Raw genomic sequence first — 20,353 nt, forward strand, 5'->3', positions numbered from 1 at the left:
TTTTTTCCTGAAAGTTGTGAACTAGGGGAATATGTTTTATATTCTGTATTTTAATGAATGGGGGAAATTTTTTGTGATTGGTCCAGTTCAATAAGTTTTATTATAACATTTACTTTCTGACTGTGGTGGATTGAATCCATACTTAGTGGTTGGATGAACAAGGGAAACATACGGTTGGCTCATTTCAACATTTAGAGGCTTTGATAGGTGATTCATCCATCCATCCTCAACCTCTTTTCCCATTTTGCACATGGGGTCGGGAAGTCTCTTCCACAGTGACAATCATCTTGAGCCAAGGTTTACACCTCTGGGTGGCTAGCCCTGCCACGGTAATTCATTCACACACACAATCTCACCTACAGCCAATTTAGAGTGCCCAATCCACCTACTGCATGTCTTTGGAATGTGGGAACAAACTAGAGCACTCAGAGAAAATCCACATGACAACAGGGAAGACATGCTAACTCCACACAAATGGTACCCTAGCTGAGAATTGAACCGGAGAACCTCTTGCTGTGAGGTGACAATGCTAACTGCTACACCACTGTGGCCACCCAATCTGATAGGTGATTTTTAGATAGTAATATGACAGTTACTTCCTGAATGTCCTAGATCAGACATACAACTTATATTTTAATGGACGTTCTAATATTTAGAGGTATTTATTTATTATTTTTATTTTATTTTACATTTGTTAACCGGGAAATTCCGACTGGACCAGGTCCATTTTCAGCGGAGGCCCGGGGAGAAAAGCTCCAACATCAATTTATACAAATACAGTACATCCAGCATAATACACAAAACAGGTTACATAATGTATGCTGAGCATAGTAATATTTAATATATAGTAAATATGTTTTGACAGGTATTATTGTGTTTTAATATGATATTTATGCCTTGAAGGTTTCAGATTAGGCAAATATGCTGCATATCACTGAACAAGGGCAATACATTATAATTGGTTCATCCCACTATGTGGAGCATATTGGATGGGTTGTAGCTGTATTTTTGTTTGACTTTTACCTCATGAAAGGTATCAACCAGCAGAATACTCCTTATTTTAATGGAAGGGGAAATTTGTTGTGATTAGTTAGTGTAAGTAGATGTATCATAACTTCTATTTCCTGATTGCGGTGGATTGGATCCATATTTTGTGGTTCGATGAACGAGGGAAACACATTGTGGTTGGCTTGTTTCTAACATTTAGAGGTTTTTGATAGGTGGTTATTGTGTCTTAATATGACATATACTTCCTGAATGTCCAAGACTGGACAAAATCCAATATGCTTTAATGGATGGGGGTAACACAATGTAGATGGCGTACTACAATGTGTAGAATGCATCTGATAGGTACAATTGTATCCCATTATGATGTTCACTTTTTGAATGAAGTGGACCAGTGAAAACTTTTAATTTTAATTGATGGGGGACTATTATGATCAGTTTATTTTAAAATGCTGAGGTTCTGATAGGTTGTTGATATATTTCTTAAGAGTTTGTGCTATGTTTTAAATGTTTTTGGTCTAAAGAAATGTTCATTCTGACCGTGAAAGTGCTATCCTCTAATAATCTTTTTACTTTGAAGATTCAGTCGTGTCTCAGTTCATCCTGCCTTCTGTTTTACTTTCTTATTGCATATATTTTAGAGGATTTACCATCTATCCTGGGCACTGTTTCATTTTTGGACATATTTAAAGAGATATAGATTATATAATATGTTCTATTGGAATGGAAGAAATAGAATGAGGTGTGGTAATTACCGAGTCTTGTGACAACAGAGCTGTGTGGGAAGAATGGTGAGAGAAAAGAGATAAGAAGGGAAAGGAATAAAAAGTTAACTGCTGAAATACATATAACAAACAACATTATTCTGGACAGTAAGAAATTATGGGAAGAACATACAACAATAAGGGAGTTTTATTAAAATTGGTATGTGTGGTGGGCAGTGTTTTTTTTAAAAATGCATAAAACATTTGCTTTTTATGGCAGAAAACTGAATAAAAAATAAAAATAACAAAATGAAAGAGCTTCAAGTAGAAATTGCAAACAGATGAAACAGAATAAGAGAGATAGAAAGTTATGTGACAAGAAGGAGAGAAATTTAAAATCTGTTAATTAGGCAAATGTTCTTTCTTAAAAGGTCAGAAATAGGAGGCATCACTGTATTTAGCAGGACAAGAAGATAAAAGAAGAAAGGCTAGGTGGATTATGTGATGAAGATGGTAGAATGTGATATAACCAAGTAATAATGGAAGTAGTAGAATGATTTGTAAGTAAAATGCACAAGAAGGAAGAAGGTGAGAAATAGGTATGGTGTGTTAAAAATTTTGAATTTACTAAGGCAGAAGTGGAAAAGGAGATTCCTATGGAAAAATTGTAGAAAGCAGTAAGAGAAGTGAGAAAAGAGTCAGCACCTAGATGCAACTGACTAAGATATGGGTTTAACAAGTAAATGTATAGGGAATAAAATGTGTTTTTCTGTAAAGTATTAAATGAATGGTTAGATAAAGGGATAATGCAGGAAGAAATGTGTAGTGTGATGATAAACTGTATATGGAAAAAGATGAAGGCAAATATATAATAAAAGGGAGACTGATAACTTTTAGGCAATAATAATTATAAAATATTTATAAAAATAATACAATATTCATCTGATTTTGGCCATTAATAATGTGAAATACAGGGAGAATAAAATGGTGGGCAGATTCTTATAAAAGAAGTATGAAGAGATGTGGAACCAAATAAAAAGGAATCAAATGGATAAAAAAGAGATTATGGAAAGGAATAATTAAATATGGTGACATTATGGAAATACAAATTGATGAATGCATTGAGAAAATAAATTAATATTATCATAAAATTATGCAAGTTTTCTTTCTTGAATATCCAAGGAGTGATTTATCTTATGAAGTTAGAAATGAAGTTAAGCAAAAATGAGAAAAAATGATTGAAGTCGTCTATGAAGCTAGAGATTTTTTTTGAGAATTTTGGTAAACAATTTACATGTTAAGGAAAATGTAAAATGTAATGCGATTAAATTGAATGTACTATGTATAACTGCAAGTTAGAGGAATCTGCAAAGCATTGCTTTTAGACTGCAAAATGAATAAGTCTTTTTGAGAAAACTTTAAAATGTTTACAGTTAGGAAGGTTTCAAGGAAAAGTACATGGAAATTATATAGTATGATAAATTTGAGAAAGGAACAGTAAATGGGATAAAGTATTGTTTGTTACATTCTGGCTGTTGTGGAAAAGAAGCTGTGAATGACTATTGTTTAGCGAAAAAAGAAGGGATGAAGCTTTACCAAAATAAGAAAATAGTTGCGAAAACGTACTGAAGAGGATAGATAAAAATTACGTAAATGGGAATGGAAAAAGTATGTGCAAAAATTGTGTTGCAGTATCAATGAAGGAATTATAAAAATGGCGTCCACGTGATAGATATACAGCTTTAGAAATATGTAAATAATGTAGAGTAATAGTTAAATAATGTGTAAATAATGTATATATAAGAAACACTGCACATTCCAATAAGTGCCATAGGATATTTTACAGATCAGGTCTCGATTTAGCATGTCGTCTGAAGACATTTGAAGTACATGAGGGCCTATAAATTAGAAGCCTAAAAGCAATTTAGTAATATAAAAACGTATATTTGGAAATAAATTTCACCCCTTTGATTCAGGCATACAATTGATTCATTTTTGCAAGAACATGATTTGTCAGCACATTGTTTCTAATAAGGTTAGAAACCAGTTGATGGTTCAGTATTGGAACTCTCAAATGTTATATTTGTTACTAAAAGAGTGTAAGGCAACTACTCCTTCTCCTGGGTGGTCAGTTCTGGCAAGTCAGAATATTTTGACTAAACTGTTGTAAGAATTAAAGGCATGGCTAGAATAAAATATATCACACAGTTATTAGGATTAGCATAACAGCTGTATGTTGAAAATGGTACATATTTAAGTAAGCTTCATGTGGTTAGCTTGCATTCATCGATCCCTTATAAGGTAGGCAAGTTGACCATAAAGTTTTGGATAAAAATAATTGTTTATATACATATGAATTTAAACAGTTTTGTTTAACATCTTACAAATGGTTCCTAAAACTGTATGTGTTTCATTTTGATGGTAGATGTTATTTACAACTTTATGTTATACAGTTAGAGGTGACTTCTAGTGAAAAGTGTGGCAAAGAAAGAGTAAAATACAAATTTGTTTTGCAAATAAAGGCCTGACTGTACATTCACCAAATAATACAATTTGTAGATTGCTAACAATGATAATGCTCAAAGAAGATCTTAACTTACAGATTGTTATTATAGATAATGCTTTAAATAATTTCAGTTTGATTGAAGAAATACCATGTCTGTATTATACAAACAGAATTGGCTTTGTTCAATGAATAATATTTCTGTACTGTATAACTTATTAATGTAACTAATCCAGTAGTTGATTCTGGAATTATATAATTGCTCAAATATGATTCACCAAGTAAATGTTATTAAACGTCTCATCATTAAAATACCATACATATACACATTATCTCCTTAGTGGAAATTCTTTTGTAGGTTCATAGTTAAATACTAGGCTTGCTGCCCTTATGAGCCATTTTAAGCCTAGCCAGTTTCTCTTTGGGTGCTTGCATTAACCTATTCTGTTTGTTGTTGCATTGGGCTTACCTATCCTATGGTCTATGATTATATATATTACCCCTAGAGAGAATAACTAGGATGATAGTGGTTCCTACATAAATAATTCCAAATACTAGAATATCTTTCAACAATTTATAAAAGTTATCTCTCAAATTGCTTGAGATTCCAAGTACAAGAAACTATAACATGGTCTCATGTGTGTTATGAATATTTTGTGTCAGCAGGGTTTTGAACTTATATTAGAACAGGTCTGCAAGCTTTTTTGAATGATTGTTTCTTATTAAATAAGCAAGCAGTATTATTCATGACATATATGACCTCTTGTTTTCCCAAGAAGCAATGCTTACATTTGCCAGCCTTGATGCACAGTGAGATAATGCCCGACATCAACACAAGTTAGCAAGGTGTAACTAGTGGTCTATGTTCTAAAGGGTCTGCTATAGCATGAAAGAAGAACAAAAAATTTGCTTGATATATTTTTCCGGCCAAAGGACGTATCCAGGGTTGAGGGGTTTCCAATGTCATGGCTGCTGGTGAAGAACAGGTACTGTTGACAGAAATGTCTGATGGTCATTGTGGTGAACAAGGCAACAGAGATACAAGTCATTGCAGATGCAGTGTTTCTACCTCACAGTAGTCTTACCATGCCAAGCCTTAACATGTTGCCCAGCATATAAGAGGGTTAGCATATAATCTATTCAGTTGATAATTCATAGTATGACAGCAAGGCACTATCGGCTCTATCTCAGTCTCCTTTACTCATTTTAATTTCTTTTAGATTGGACCTTTAACACGTGTGTCACAAAGCACAAATATTTTCAAATTGTTGCTGCTGATGTACCTCCTTTAACTTTGTGCTATATAGCACAATGCACAGAGTGTATGCCTGATAACATCTGTGACTCTTAATTGTAATTCTCATGAGCAAACTGCTAAAAGATATAGCTAGACAATTTTAGACTGTCTATTCCTAGCAATGCTTAATCAAAGTCCCCTGCAGCTGACATTATATCATTGACAGCATGGGATGATATAAACTGATATAAACTATCCTCATGAAACCTAGGGACAAGAATGGGAAACAAACTATGCCAACTACTCGACTCTATATATATATATATATATATATATATATATATATATATATATATATATTCAGATATTTTCTTGATTTACCTGTTTCTTTTCACATTGATCAAATATAATGAATTATTTCTCTACAATGTCATGAAATTGTACTTTACATATCTATGTATCTGGGGCTTTCCCCTTGCACCCTACAGAAAATAGTTCTTCACCAGAAACTTTAACCTAGTTAGTAAACATTAATACATGTCTTGTCATATGGAATCACAATTCAGTATTTTAGACATAATTGCAGAAACTATCACCATGGATCCTGGGGACATTGGAAGTGAAACTGATTTTGCAGTCTGGAGCTGTGGCACTTTGCATTATACTTTTACAGAGAAGCCAGATACAGCATTTAAAAATGATTTGAGGCACCATCCGTGTAACATCTATAGCTGGGAGTGGAAAACAGATTTTACCAAGTGAAGCTGTAACATTTTGGTTTATACTTTAACATCTTAGGATAACAAGATGCAGCATTTTAAATTCAGTTTCATGTGGTGAGATGCACCTCTTCTTTAATATTAATGGTAATGTTTTCTCATAAACAGCAAACTATTTAAATATTTAAGTTTCAAGGAAGTTTGCTTTGATCATTTATAAATTATATAGAGGTTTATTCTATTGTGGCAAATGTGTGACTGAAACATCATATCAAACTTTAGCATACACAAAGACCAACAAGAAAATAATTTGCTGCTTTGCTGTAAACATGGTAAGTCTGCTCTGAGCCATTCCCTGAGGAAGAGCAAGGCTTTAATTGTCTGTACAAGTACTGAGTTAATGTATAAGATTACTGTAGAATATAAGTTCCTTTAAAATAACCATATAACGAGCATTCATATAAAAACATTTTTTTCTAAGAGTATATATATATATATATATATATATATATACACAAGTATTATGTAAAAATAACTGACCTGACTCTATCAAAATGTGGTCCCACATTAAAAAGAAATACTGACGATAAAATGCTATCTAAATAATCTCTCAATTATATTTGTCCCAATCTCCTTCAAATAACTCACACCACACCGAAATGGCATACGATGACCTTTTATTAAAACTTTCTTAATCACAACTTTATTGAGCAACATACTTAGATCTATTAATCACAACATGAACATCTATGTAACAATTTAACAGGGCAGTGTATCCTGCTCAACCTGCCACAAAATAAGTAGCGTTACCTCAACCACTCAATCTCACTTATCAGAAGCAGTGTATCATTGTTCACTTCCATTCACAACCAACCTCCTTGCAATCCAACACCCAATACCAGAGGGGAACAGAAGAGGGACAAGCCTTGCCCTCTTCTCCGTTAACTGACTAATCCACATATGAAGTAAGCAAAACCCTCAGTGGAGGGAGGGAGGGCAGGCATCAAGTTCATGCCTACATCTGGTCTCCTAACTCAGCTAGTCTCACATAAAACAACCTTAACCTCTCCTTACACTTACCTCATCAACTCCCCAACACTCATCCATCCAAGTTTAACCCTTCCATGCCCACTACTCCAGCAAAACTCTTTCCACTTCCCATTCAACCCCAACATCTCCTCCATACCTTTAGAGTCCCTTTACCTACCCTTCCCCTAACAAGCTAACTACTTAAAGTATCTCGAGACAAATCGGTGTGTTCCCAAACCTCATTTGTCCCACTTCCCTTCAAATAACTCAGACCACACCAACATGGCATATGATGACCTTTTATGAAAACTTTCTTAATCACAACTTTATTGAAAATCATTATTTGGTTTACTAAATACAGCATGAACATCCAAGTAATAATTTAACAGGGCAGTGTATGTCACTCACCCTGCCACAAAATAAGCAACTGTACCTCACCTGCTTTCTTACGCTGACTTATCAGAAGCAGTGCAACAAACGAATCAACAAACTCCACAAAAATTCTGGTCAGGGATAAACAAACTTCTTTAACCAGGACATTCGAATATTCCTGCCCCATTAGGCTTCAACCACAATAATTCCAACCAGATCCCTGATGCCTTTAATAAATATTTTACAGAAGCCATTCAAACCCTAGCCAATTATTTACTTCCATCTACTGCTTCCCCACCAAATACTCCAAAACTTCATCTCATACCTTTCATATACAACCTGTTCCTACATCTCTTATCCATAAGCTACTTAAGAAACTGAAACCTTGCACCCCATCTGCCGACCGACTCCCATCTGAATACCTACAAATTGCTGCAAATGCTATAGACTACCCCATATCCATACTTATTAACAGGACTATCTCTGAAGGCAAAATCCCTACCATATGGAAAGTATCTCACATAATCCCTCTACATAAAGGTGGATCTTCTATTGAACTTTCTAACTTTCGCCCTATTGCCTTACTCTCCCCATTAGCTAAAATAATGAAAAAATGTATTCACAAACAACTACTCAACCACCTACTACAAAATAACTTATTAGCCAACTGTCAACATGGCTTTACACCATTCCACAGCACAACGACTGCCCTTTTATCCTTCACTGACTCTATAAATAAAAATCGTAACAATAACTCTTTTTCCTCTGCACTATTTATTGACCTGTCAAAAGCCTTTGATATGGTTAACTATAACTTACTTCTTGACAAACTAAATTACCATTCTCTTGATCCACAAGCATTACAATGGTTTAGGTGTTATCTTCAAAACAGGCAGCAAGCAGTGCTTTGGGATAACAATCTGTCTTCATTACTCCCAATAAATATTGGAGTCCTGCAAGGCTCAATCTTAGGTCCCCTTCTTTTTTCCTTATTTATTAATGACCTACACTTGAACATACCTCAAGCCACCTGCATTCAATATGCAGATGACTCGACCTTAATCTGTACTGCTAAGAACATAGCCTCCCTCCAGTCCCTCACCCAAACTGTTTTCCAAAATGTTGAAAAATGGTTTATGCAACATTGCCTCCTCCTTAATCCCAAAACAAAACTACTACTCTTTACTCCAACTCATAAATCATCCACACCATTCTTCGCCATAGCCTCTAACAATGCTACCAACATAACCCCAGATACTACCACCCGCCTACTAGGTGTTACAATTGACAATCGTCTTAATTATGATTACCATATTAACGCCACCATAAATTCTGTTAACAAAAAACTTGGTACTCTCTATAGAATTAAACCCTTCCTTACCCCCTCAGCCAGGAAAACCATTGCCCAGACCCACCTCATCTCTACCCTTTTCTATGCCTCTGCTATATATACTAACCTATCAAAAAACAACATCACCAAACTTTCTACCTGTTACAATAGCATAGCTAGATTCATTACATGTACTCCCTTCAAAACTCACCACTGTCTTAACCTCAAACAACTAGGATGGCTAGAATTGCATAACCACATACTCTGTCAACAGTTACTTATCACTCAAAAGATTCTATACCACCCCAATGATACCCCTATCCTCACTAATCTGATTTCACCTTATAAAAATCTAGCTACTCTACGTTCTGCTAATAAACTCCTGGTCTCTTTGATTAAATCTAACAACAAAGCTGGCGACTCACTGTTCTCAAACACTATAGGTAAAAACTGGAATCAGCTCCCTCCTGAACTTTCTAACCTAGCTTCTACTTCTCTATTTAAAAAACATATTAAAGAACATCTTAAAACTCAGTGGCTTTGTCCTTGTGCTAACCCAGACTGATTTTTTTTCCCTCCTACTCATTCCCCTTTCCCCACTCCCCTAACTTAGGCCTCCAACCTAGGCCTCTAAATCTTGTTACTTTTTTTTCATAGTAAGAGGATAAATTATAAATTCTTTACTCTGATGTGCAATACCTGTTTTGTTTTACTTAGTTTAACTTTTAGCATAATGTCTATCCTATAATTTTATTACTATATTATTTCTTTTAACCAATGCTACTACTGTACTGTTTTCATACATGTCTTTCTTATATGTTGTTAACTTTGTTTTACTGTTCATGCTGGAGCTTTTCTCCCCGGGCCTCTACTGAAAATGGACAAATATCCAGTTAGACTAGCCCGGTCAACAAATGTAAAATAAAATAAAATAAAATAAGCTTCGTGTGGTTAGCTTGCATTCATCGATCCCTTATAAGGTAGGCAAGTTGACCATAAAGTTTTGGATAAAAATAATTGTTTATATACAGATGAATTTAAACAGTTTTGTTTAACATCTTACAAATGGTTCCTAAAACTGTATGTGTTTCATTTTGATGGTAGATGTTATTTACAACTGTATGTTATACAGTTAAAGGTGACTTCTAGTGAAAAGTGTGGCAAAGAAACAGTAAAATACAAATTTGTTTTGCAAATAAAGGCCTGACTGTTCATTCACCAAATAATACAATTTGTAGATTGCTAACAATGATAATGCACAAAGAAGATCTTAACTTACAGATTGTTATTATAGATAACGCTTTAAATAATTTCAGTTTGGTTGAAGAAATACCATGTCTGCATTATACAAACAGTATTGGATTTGTTCAATGAATAATATTTCTGTACTGTATAACTTATTAATGTAACTAATCCAGTAGTTGATTCTGGAATTATATAATTGCTCAAATATGATTCACCAGGTAAATGTTATTAAACGTCTCATCATTAAAATACCATACATATACACATTATCTCCTTAGTGGAAATTCTTTTGTAGGTTCATAGATAAATGCTAGGCTTGCTGCCCTTATGAGCCATTTTAAGCCTAGCCAGTTTCTCTTTGGGTGCTTGCATTAACCTATTCTGTTTGGTGTTGCATTGGGCTTACCTATCCTATGGTCTATGATTATATATTACCCCTAGAGAGAATAACTATAGGATGATAGTGGTTCCTACATAAATAGTTTCATATACTAGAATATCTTTCAACAATTTATAAAAGTTATCGCTCAAATTACTTGAGATTCCAAGTACAAGAAACTATAACATGGTCTCATGTGTGTTATGAATATTTTGTGTCAGCAGGGTTTTGAACTTATATTAGAACATGTCTGCAAGCTTTTTTGAATGATTGTTTCTTATTAAATAAGCAAGCAGTATTATTCATGACATATATGACCTCTTGTTTTCCCAAGAAGCAATGCTTACATTTGCCAGCCTTGATGCACAGTGAGATAATGCCTGATATCAACACAAGTTAGCAAGGTGTAACTAGTGGTTTAGGTTCTAAAGGGTCTGCTATAGCATGAAAGACGAACAAAGAATATGCTTGATATCTTTTTCCAGACAAAGGACATATCCAGGGGTGAGGGGTTTCCAATGTCATGGCTGCTGGTGGAGAACAGGTACTGTTGACAGAAATGTCTGATGGTCATTGTGGTGAACAAGGCAACAGAGATACAAGTCATTGCAGATGCAGTGTTTCTACCTCACAGTAGTCTTACCATGCCAAGCCTTAACATGTTGCCCAGCATATAAGAGGGTTAGCATATAATCTATTCAGTTGATAATTCATAGTATGACAGCAAGGGACTATGGGCTCTATCTCAGTCTCCTTTACTCATTTTAATTTCTTTTAGATTGGACCTTTAACACGTGTGTCACAAAGCACAAATATTTTCAAATTGTTGCTGCTGATGTACCTCCTTTAACTTTGTCCTATATAGCACACTGCACAGAGTGTATGCCTCATAACATCTGTGACTCTTAATTGTAATTCTCAAGAGCAAACTGGTAAAAGATATGGCTAGACAATTTTAGGCTGTCTATTCCTAGCAATGCTTAATCAAAGTCCCCTGCAGCTGACATTATATCATTGACAGCATGGGATGATATAAACTGATATAAACTATCCTCATGAAACCTAGGGACAAGAATGGGAAACAAACTATGCCAACTACTCGACTATATATATATATATATATATATATATATATATATATATATATATATATATATATATATATATATATACATATTCAGATATTTTCTTGATTTACCTGTTTCTTTTCACATTGATCAAATACAATGAATTATTTCTCTACAATGTCATGAAATTATACTTTACATATCTATGTATCTGGAGCTTTCCCCTTGCACCCTACAGAAAATAGTTCTTCACCAGAAACTTTAACCTAGTTAGTAAACATTAATAAATGTCTTGTCATATGGAATCACAATTCAGTATTTTAGACATGATTGCAGAAACTATCACCATGGATCCTGGGGATATTGGAAGTGAAACTGATTTTGCAGTCTGGAGCTGTGGCACTTTGCATTATACTTTTACAGAGAAGCCAGATACAGCATTTAAAAATGATTTTAGGCACCATCCGTGTAAGATCTATAGCTGGGAGTGGAAAACAGATTTTACCAAGTGAAGCTGTAACATTTTGGTTTATACTTTAACATCTTAGGATAACAAGATGCAGCATTTTAAATTCAGTTTCATGTGGTGAGATGCACCTCTTCTTTAATATTAATGGTAATGTTTTCTCATAAACAGCAAACTATTTAAATATTTAAGTTTCAAGGAAGTTTGCTTTGATCATTTATAAATTATATAGAGGTTTATTCTATTGTGGCAAATGTGTGACTGAAACATCATATCAAACTTCAGCATACACACAGATCACCAAGAAAAGAATTTGCTGCTCTGCTGTAAACATGGTAAGTCTGCTCTGAGCCATTCCCTGAGGAAGAGCAAGGCTTTAATTGTCTGTACAAGTACTGAGTTAATGTATAAGATTACTGTAGAATATAAGTTCCTTTAAAATAACCATATAACGAGCATTCATATAAAAACATTTTTTCTAAGAGTATATATATATATATATATATATATATATATATATATATATATATATATATATATATATATATATACAAGTATTATGTAAAAATAACTGACCTGACTCTATCAAAATGTGGTCCCACATTAAAAAGAAATACTGATGATAAAATGCTATCTAAATAATCTCTCAATTATATTTGTCCCAATCTCCTTCAAATAACTCACACCACACCAAAATGGCATACGATGACCTTTTATTAAAACTTTCTTAATCACAACTTTATTGAACAGCATACTTAGATCTATTAATCACAACATGAACATCTATGTAACAATTTAACAGGGCAGTGTATCCTGCTCAACCTGCCACAAAATAAGTAGCGTTACCTCAACCACTCAATCTCACTTATCAGAAGCAGTGTATCATTGTTCACTTCCATTCACAACCAACCTCCTTGCAATCCAACACCCAATACCAGAGGGGAACAGAAGAGGGACAAGCCTTGCCCTCTTCTCCGCTAACTGACTAATCCACATATGAAGTAAGCAAAACCCTCGGTGGAGGGAGGCAGGTCAGGCATCAAGTTCATGCCTACATCTGGTCTCCTAACTCAGCTAGTCTCACATAAAACAACCTTAACCTCTCCTTACACTTACCTCATCAACTCCCCAACACTCATCCATCCAAGTTTAACCCTTCCATGCCCACTACTCCAGCAAAACTTTTTCCACTTCCCATTCAACCCCAACATCTCCCCCATACCTTTAGAGTCCCTTTACTTCCCCTTCCCCTAACAAGCTAACTACTTAAAGTATCTATAGACAAATCGGTGTGTTCCCAAACCTCATTTGTCCCACTCCCCTTCAAATAACTCAGACTACACCAACATGGCATATGATGACCTTTTATGAAAACTTTCTTAATCACAACTTTATTGAAAATCATTATTTGGTTTACTAAATACAGCATGAACATCCAAGTAATAATTTAACAGGGCAGTGTATGTCACTCACCCTGCCACAAAATAAGCAACAGTACCTCACCTGCTTTCTTACGCTGACTTATCAGAAGCAGTGTACCACCACTCATTTTTATTACTAACCAATCTCCTTGCAATCAAACACCCAACACCAGGTGGGGAATAAAACGGGGACAAGCCTGTCCTTCTTTTCTACCCATGAGCCTGACACAGGCTGTTCTCCCTCTCTTACTGCAACACTTTCACCAAATCTTCCAAAAACAAAGCCAGGTGTACATTAAATAAAACCAATCCTAACTCATGTGGGTACACTCCATCCTCCCTAAACCAAACTGGGTCCCTATCATCAAAGTCCTTGTGTTCTAACAGCAATGCCCAAATTCACCAACTTCCTTGACAACCTAAAATTAACAAACTGATGGGCCAACTCAATACCTATAAAACTGCTCACATTCATCCAAAACAAAGTGATACTATTTCAGGCCACACAATACTCATTCCCAGAAATGTCCTCTTTAAAGTGACTAAATCCTCCAATATCATAAACATCAACTGTCATTTTGGAATTACTCCCAAATCATTACCTGCTAAATGAACCACGAAAACTCATGGAATCCCAAAGCATGACTGTATGATCACAGACTCCACCATGAGTTGATGCTATCTGAGGTCTCTGATACTATACCATAGAACTCTCCACCTGAAATTATGTAAACCCAGTTCACTGCCATCCAGCCTAACTGCAGCATTTTTTTCCATCCAATAAATATAGGAATGACTCAGAATGATGACAACCTCTTTTCCTAACAAAAAAAAAAAAACAGTGACAACTAAATTAACCAATTGTCTATTATAAGACAAAAGGCATTTGAAAACCAATGACGAACATCTTGATAACTTCCGCTGACCTACCTTCTCTCACCAAATCAGAAGCCCTTCCAATACACAATGAATGAGTAGAAAACTCTCTCCCTGAAAACCAAAACACTGAAAATCCATTCTCATCATGCACACAAACAGATTTCCTGTTATCATCATACCTTCTTTCCACTGAAAAAAATAAGTCCTGTTTACTCCCAGCATGAGACAGCTGTAACCTCGTGGTCTACCCCACTGGGCACATCAACTCATCCATATCTTTCACCCCAAAAATTTGCATGCCCCTCCCCATCTGGTCTGTTCGAGATCTACACAACCATATCTGTACTGACAGAAAATATAGTCACATCCTGTCAAACCAGTGACGCCAACAACTCTGATACCCTAACTGCTCCATGACACAGCCACAGTGACAATATCACCAAAAAATTATAATCCGCTGAGTCACCATTCACTAACTCTAAATCCTGTAACAAAACCTTAAGAGCCTGTCTTGTCATCAGCCATCAACTATCTGCCCTACCACTGGCAACTAAACCCCACCCTTTCAACATATGAGCTACTGTCCGAGATTTCATCAAGACCTGTAACCTTACTACCCATGCAAACAAACTAACGGCAGCCAAATACACCTTAACCAACTGAACAGCCTTCCCTTACACCCAATAACAATTTTTCTGACCAAACTCCCTTTTCTTCAGGCAGCAGCAAAACAAATTTATTAAAGTCATGTAATGCCCTACCATACACCTTCATTACAGAAACCGACCAAGACTGCTGAACCAACTGTCTTGTTACTTCAGTCCAATCTGCCACACTTCATCTGGTAACACAAGTGGTTCACACTCTGCGTCTGGGGCTAACTGCTGAAACCTGCAAAACTGAAAGTGAGACAAACTGTCAGCAATCCCATTCCTAGAACATGCCAAATGCGTACCTATAAAAGAAAAGTTTATCAACAAACTGCAAAACCAATTTTCATAATACTAAGAAAGGCAATCTGGATTTTACTGTCAATGACTGTAACACCTGCATCATGGCAATAGTGTCTAAATAAAAACTGGCCCACTTACCATGCAACTGCTCTTGCCACACCACTGCAACCACCCAAATAGGCATCAGTTCCAAAAAGGCCACATCTTTCTTCCATTCATCCTTCCAGTCATCCAGTGGTTGAGCCACAAACCATTCCCCACTAAAAAATGCTCCCATTCCAATAATCCCTGCTGTGTCTGTGAAAAATTGCAACTCCCCTTGATCAACCTAATCTCAATACCAAAACAAAATCCCATTAAAATGATCCTAAAAGAACAACCAGAATGCTAACTCCACATGAACAAGATTACCAATACTCACCCAGTGGTATTTGCTTCTTCCCCTTTCAACAAAAATACCGCAGACCTACAAGATGTATGACCAGGATAAATTGCCCAGCAAGCAAAATTCATTAGCCTTAATAGCTAAATAATATCCCTAATCTGCACTTTGACCTTACCCCTCACCAAAGCAATCTTTTCCTTCAAATGCACTATCTTCTCAAGAAGCAAGCAAAACAACCCCCCCCCACACCACTCCCTCTGACAATCCCAAAAAACACAATGCCTTAGCAAGGCCCTCCAACTTCTGAAAAGCCAATGCGATGCCCAGATTCTTGCGCATTGCTAAGAATATCCACATATCCTCAAGCACTCATGCAAACCCTTCACCTACCAACAAAAAAATGTCCAAATAATGTGCAGCCTTCTGAGTGCCCACCCTTTGCTGCCAAATCCAATGGAGTAAGGTGCTAAACATCTCAAAGATGGCACAGGCTACTGAACACCCCACTGGCATGACCTTGTCAAAATAAAATTTGTTGTCGACCACACTGCCTAACAGAGACCACTCATATTCCTGTACTAGTGGTAATCAAAAAGCAGATTCAATGTCTACCATTACCAATCATGGATCTTTAAATCCATTAATGATTTCTGCCATGTCATCCAATGAAGCTTATCTAACCTTTGTATCATCTTTGGAAATAAAATCATTAACTGAGTTCCCTTCAGGGCAGGACAAATGATGAATCAACCAAAATTCTCCAGGTGACCTTTTAAGGACCAAACCCAACAGTGGCACCATAAAAATACCAGAGTATAATCAAATGGGCCTAGTAACCTGCCCACATGCTGCTCCTTCTCTACCAAACCTTTCAAAATGTCCTCCTTCCCCTACACTGAACATAAATTATTACAAACTGAGCCATCCCCTTGAACCCCCAATTGAATAGAATACCCCATGTAAAACCCCTAAATAACTCCTCTGCAACTACTAAATCTGGAAATTGCCTAAGCATGTGTCACAATGTCTGCATTTTAACAGGTGAATCGGACATCTGGTCTTCCTCACTGACCCCAAAAATGTACTCCTCCTCTCTACCTCAAAAATTACCACTTCCTCACAACCATGGAAATCCCTGAGGCAAAAGAGCTAATTCTCCCACATCAGTCAGGAATGAACCTGCATTGACCAAATTCCTTCCCAATGACCACACTGAGCCACTGGATGCCCTCCACTCAATTCAAACAAGTGTGTGAGAATCTGCATCCCACCCACATGTAACACCCTGCATTGAACAACCAGCACACTCAAGCCACCTCCCTGCCTAACCTACCCCCTCAAGTGAAGCCCCCAAAATTTTCCATCATGATGAAATACCAAATGTCCAGTTGCTTAATTTCCCATCTCAATGAATGATCCACCCCTTTATTTTTCAGAAAATGCTGATCATACCACATCCAAACATTCCCTGCCCATAACCTTTACACCTCATGAATTGTGAGAAAATAAGTCAGTAGTGACAAGGCCAACACATTATCCTTTTCCAATCAAGCTGCCATGTAATACACAAATCCTAGCACCCAGTTCTCCCATATCCTGGCTCAAAGGTGTCCCACTGTCCTACATCCCAATGCACCTAAACCCGCCAAAAGGTCCTTATTATTCACCGTCTCAGATTCCAACAACTACAGATCCCCTTCTGCATCAATTAATTTGAATATATCAATATATTTGCCCTTCCAAATCATTTCTTTAGCCAAAACAGGAATATGTGGGGTCAAACAGAGCCACCCCATCCAGATTGGCTAACACCTGCATAGCTAACCAATCCCTGGGTGGCAGTTCAAAATCCAAACCAACTACTTACTGTAATGATTTAGCCCTATCCGGGCTCAATGCCAAACTCCCTATTGATATCCCTAAGTCAACTCCTCCAACCATTATCTCCCTTTGTACCTGCCCCATCTCTGTAATAATTTCACAATCCACCACACCACCTGCTACATCACCATTATGTTTTACTAGCTCCTATCCTTTGCACCCGAACCACCTACCTGCATGCCCCATTAAACCTGGACTACCACCATCTTCCAACAGAGTATCATTACCTGAAGTAGCACGAAACTGCCACACCATCTGAAACTTCCACTGTAGAACTAGCTGATGTCTTCTGAGCTAGCTTCCTCCATGCCACTGAAGTGCTCTCTGGCACCTGGGCTCATCTGTTCCTTCTTGATGTACTGGCCTCTTCCACCATAGGGGACTCTGTCACTGGCAGCTCACAAAAAAGTTCCTCTGCTTACGATCACTGCCCAACTCTATCTCAAACTGCAAGATCCATCAATCTATCAAAAGAAAGCAGAATGTTACCATTATATGAGCAACAGTAAAAAAATGTCCCACTGTGCTACATGGATGGAAAACAAACCAACGCTGCACCATCAACCCAGCAATGCCAAAAACTTTCAAACTCTATTAACTTTCCTGAGAACTTCAGCTGTAACATTCAAGGTAACTTCTTCCCATATGTCCCAATGTCTTGAACTACAATGTTTGCCTCTGTATTTAAGCAAAGTTAAGTTAACACTTAAAAAATGGAGTGAAACCACCTACTGGAACTATTTACAGTACCTGAATTAGAGACTGGAAATTTGACACCAAACCCCATTTATTTTCTTTGTGAATACACAGCAATGAGCTGCAGTGTGTAGATACCACATCTAGCTAACACACGCACAAACAAATAAACAAGTTTCAAATACCTCATGTTATAAAATACATTTGTCTCCTGAGAAAACTACTGGAGATAGTTTAGGAATAAATCATTCTCAAGGGCTAAAAGAGAAATTCATGTGGGTACTTGGAATTGTGACAGCAAAACTGAATCAAGCTTTTCTAGCTTCCTTAATAGCACATGAATGCTTGTTAATCTGTTACAGAAAATATTGAAGCAGTTCCATATTAGCTGTATGGCAACAAATCCATATTGTAAGACACCAGTGTTAAACTACATTTGTACAGCACTTTGGAGACAAAGCAGTTATTCTGTTATTCTTTGTCTCCTGTATTCTGACATACTGGCTATTTGATTCAAGTGCAGCAATTTATCCATATCATTAAATGGTAAAACAACACAGAATGATGAGCCATCCATCCTGATATGCACATAAAAACGCTTGTGTGCATGCACAGCACCCATCATAAGTGTGGCCACAAACTAAAATCACTTTTTTGAAATGGACCGTTTCAGAAAGAACAAACATTACTCACAAAAACCCAAGTAAAGAGAATGTCCTGGTACAAAAAACCCTACTACATCCTGCAGGACTCAGCTCAGTCCACTTGAATGGCTCAATCTACATCCCACACTACCACCAATGATAAATCTTGAAGACAAAACTGGAAACCATGCAACATGACCACCATCGCCCTTGTTTTTCTAAAATACCTAGCGGCCATAAGAGACTCCACATTCCCTACATAGCAACAGCAATCTGCCTGCATAAGCATGCACAACCAAGATACCTACCCAGCTGGCTACCATATAAAGCATACACCATGATGGCAGAACAACAACATTTCCCACAAAAAACTCAAATGACCGAACACTCCTAAGCAAGAAACAACTCAGAGCAGTCCAAAAATGTAGCCTTCTCTTTACTCTACCCCAAACACCCTGGAGTGCTAACAACTCCTATCTCTTCTAAACCTCATTGGGGAAGATTAACTATGCTATCACCGAGGAAACCAACGCCTGTGGTATGGAAGAAAGATTCTTCTAACTTCAACTAGCAACTTCAGATTACCGGAGAGGAAAAGAGAGACAAAAAAAAAAAAACACTCGATATATGCCAAACAAAATTATCACAAGGCCAGCCTGTGCTCCAAACCTAACAGTTGTCATCGTGGATGTTACATGCAGCAGCATCAAGCAGCAAGTTCACACCTAAATCTAATCTCCCAACTCAGCCATTCTTACATAAAACCACCTTAACCCCTCCTTACACTTACGTCATCAACTCCCCAGCACTCCTCCATCCAAGCTTAACTCTTCCTTGCCCAATACTCTACCCAAACTCTTTTCACTTCCCATTCAACCCCAACACCCCCCCCTCAAATCTTCAGATGCCCTTTACCTACCCTTCCACTAACAAACTAACTACTTAAAGTGTCTCTGGATAAATTGGTTTGTTTCCAAACCTCATTTAGTTACATATATATTAATTTGTAGTTGTTAACTTGGATACAGTATGTAGCATCGGCCTGCATTGCACTTTTTAGACTAAACAATAGGTTATTTAACTTTTTATGATACAGATCAAATGGAAAAACTCCCAACAAATTTCTGTCAAATCTTTTCAATGTGGAACAATATGGAAATCAGCATTATAAGGGTAACTGTAACTGTTTGAAATGTCAGGACCTACTATGCTGTTACAAATATTTTTCTCATTAATAAAATAACATAATCAGAAAAGAAAGTATTAGACCTGAGCAAAGTGTTCACATCTTTTCAATTTGCCAGGTAGACACAAATATAAGTCATGGCCTCTGATGCTCCTATGATTGTACTCTTATTCTGCATTTAACAACACACTCTGAATGTCGTAGTATAATGTCTGCCCACATTTCATTTTCAAGCTTAGTTATATTATGAGA

The sequence above is a fragment of the Protopterus annectens genome, chromosome 13.part0, assembly GCF_019279795.1.
Source record: "Protopterus annectens isolate FY-2018-M chromosome 13.part0, PAN1.0, whole genome shotgun sequence".
Taxonomy (NCBI): Eukaryota; Metazoa; Chordata; order Ceratodontiformes; family Protopteridae; genus Protopterus; species Protopterus annectens.